Below are 3,080 nucleotides of genomic sequence, written 5' to 3'. Positions count from 1 at the left end.
TGTTTGGTCTCCATGCTTGCTTCCTTCAAAGAGTGAATGATCACTTTCCTCTTCCGGACCCTATCAACACATACATCAAGGGTCCATTGATAAGAGGAATTGGAAGATGAACACCCCCGTCCACCAAGCCATTGTGGCCGCCCACACGATCGATAGGTTCTATGATATGAGCACAGACCCATATGTTTACATTGAGCATGCGGAGTTTCCTGAGCACCCAAAGAACACAGAGCCGCCAAGAGCGCGAGGAGGAGGACTATGCTTCCCTCAACGAGAGGATGGCGCGGATGGAGGTCCGCCAAGAAGAATATTTGGCCCCAAATGACGCTCGGTGGAACCAATTCACCGACTTCAACAATGCACTGTGGGCCAGGCTCAACGCCCGGCTTGATGAGTTCCGCGACTACTGGCAACATCCGCCTCCTCCACTGCAGTGAAGGTTCATGGGAGATCCACTCTGTTTCAAACTTATCCTAGTTTTGTTTGGAATAAGTTTAGGGGGGTGTATAGTGGATTCCCTCTTACCCCTTTCTCTCTCGTGCTTGATTTATGCATTTGATTGATGATACCTCGGCCTGTACCCCTATTCTTTTGCATATACTTGATGATGACATTTGGACATGTAACCTTAACTTATGATTTTCTTTGATTTTGGATTTTGGGGAATGTTTTCATTGTTCCACTTGTGTTTTTGTGTTTATGTTTCTTTTTAGGAATATTTTTCTTGTTTCTTTGTGTATTGAACAATCTCCCTTGGGTAGGATGATAGTAGGGTGAGAAAATTGAAGTTTGAACTAGTGTGAGACATGTTGGAGGAGTTGCCAATGATGACTGTGTGCAAAATTTTTTGAAAACCTTGTTGATATGGCTAAGTAACATGTAATTTTTTATTTCAAATTGCCTAAAGTGAATTGCATGGTGCCTTGTCTTTTGCCAAAATGACCTCGTGAGAATTAAGCCTATATTGTTCCTAAATGTGTGTTTTATCTGAAGCATGTCATATGTTTCTAGAATTTGCTCGCAATCTTTTTGAGTCTACATAGTGGTTATAGAGATAAGGGAGGACGTTAGGCCATCCTTGTTAGCCAAATCTTACTTTTAACCGTTATCATGTTAATAATCCTTGTTAGCCCACTTTGAGCCGAGAAACCTTTCCTTTGACAAACCAAGGCATTGAATTTCTTGTGTGCCACTTTTGAAAATCAAAAGGAAATGGAAGTTTGAAAGAGATTTTAGCAAACAAAAAGAAACAAGTTTGTTGAAGTAGAAAAGCAAAAGAAAAAGAAAGAAAGAATAGTGATGATACCATGCAAAGCATGGAGAAAAAAAGGAGAAAAGAGAAAAAAAAATGAAAGTGAAAAATAGTGAATAATTGGCATTTGGTGAAAATGATGCTTTGAAGGTTGGAAAAGACAAAAGTGGAATGTTGATAGATGTGAAGAGACTAGGCAAAGCCTAGAACTAGCTAAGATTGGGGAAGAAAGTTGGTAAAGTTGAACAAGTTAGATCTTGGGGATTAAAGTCACTTTAGCCAAAAAGTACCTCACATATCCAAAGAGCCTACATTACAACCTATAGAGAAGACCTTTCGGACCTTTGATCTCCAATCACACCGTAGTAGAGGAGAGTGTAGATTTCGAGAAAGCCTATGGTAAACTATGCATGCCTTGATGATTTGAGAGTGATGTCATGAGCTTATATATACTTTGAGAGTGAGTGAAATTTCAAATGCACATTGCATTTTCTCCTTGTGAGGGCAATTTGGCAAGGTTAACTACATGATAGTAACTTGAACAAACACTTTATATGATGTTTTACTTGTCTACGAGGCCATTTATACTTGTTGATTACTTTATTTCTATTGAGGCAATGATGACACTCCAACATCCTTACATGAGTTTGTTTTCTTATTCCTTTCTTCTTGTTTGAGGACATCTAAGTGTTTAAGTTTGGGGAAGTTGACAAACTCATAGTTTAGGATGGTTTTAGAGGTGATTAACCTATGTTTTTGTTGGATTAAGGTGTTTATTATAGGTTTTCACCTATTTAGTCATCAATTAGATGAAGTAATGAGTTTGTTGGAGTTTGAAGTAAAAACAGGTTAAAACGGGCAAAATGGACAGAACGAGGCTGATTCCAGAGAGTTCGCCCGACCGAGCGTTTTAATCAGACAAAACGCCCGACCAGGGCGAAATAGAGATGAAACCAGAGAGTTCGCCCGTCCGGGCATTTTTCATCCAACAAAACGCCCGGTCGGGCGTTTGAAGCAAAGATCTCATTTTTGGCGGAACGCCCGGCCGGGCGATTGCTTCTGATGCCCATTTTCTCCTTCTTTTCACTAAGAAAAAAGGGAACTTCACACATTTGAACCCTAACTCCTACACGACGATTCTGAGCAAGAAAGCAAGGTTTTGAAGAGGATTTGAAGGCTTAGGAGCTTCCCCTCTCAAGAGATTGAAGGAGAAGACTCCACATCATCATTTCTACCATAGGGAGTTCTAGTTTCTATTTTCTATCCACGTTTTCTTCTATTTGCTTTGTTTTTCTTTTTGTTTTACCTTCGACTATGAGTAGCTAGATTTTCCTTAGGGATGTGGTGATGTTTGTATGGAATCCATGGGTTGATCCTTGATTTATGCTATCTATCTCTTGTGTTGGTTTTTGTTGGTTATTGAGCTTTTATTATTCAATTGTCTAGTTAACAATTTGATATATCTTGTTCTAATTATTGACATTGAGAGATACATGATTAGAATGGTTAGGAAATCAATAACTACGTGCGTTACATGTAATCGAGAGATGCATGAGCTAGAGAGAGGACTAGGGTCCGTTGTTCTATGGAGTTAATATTGAATTGGATGGAGGAGACTCCTACACTAGGGATTAATCCACGAGTTAGATACACTCGAGAGGGGGTCTAACCAATTTACCCGACCTTCCTAGCCACACATGAGAACTAATAGATGAGCATGATCCATAGGTGAAACCCGTGATCCATAATAACGGGTCCATATCCCTACCTTTCCAAATTAGTGTGAAAAACCATCATATGTTTGTCTTGCTTCATTAATTGTCTTTAC

Source organism: Salvia splendens, chromosome 4 (genome assembly GCF_004379255.2).
Source record: "Salvia splendens isolate huo1 chromosome 4, SspV2, whole genome shotgun sequence".
NCBI lineage: Eukaryota > Viridiplantae > Streptophyta > Magnoliopsida > Lamiales > Lamiaceae > Salvia > Salvia splendens.
The sequence above is the reverse complement of the archived record's forward strand: the minus strand, read 5'-3'. Positions refer to the sequence as shown.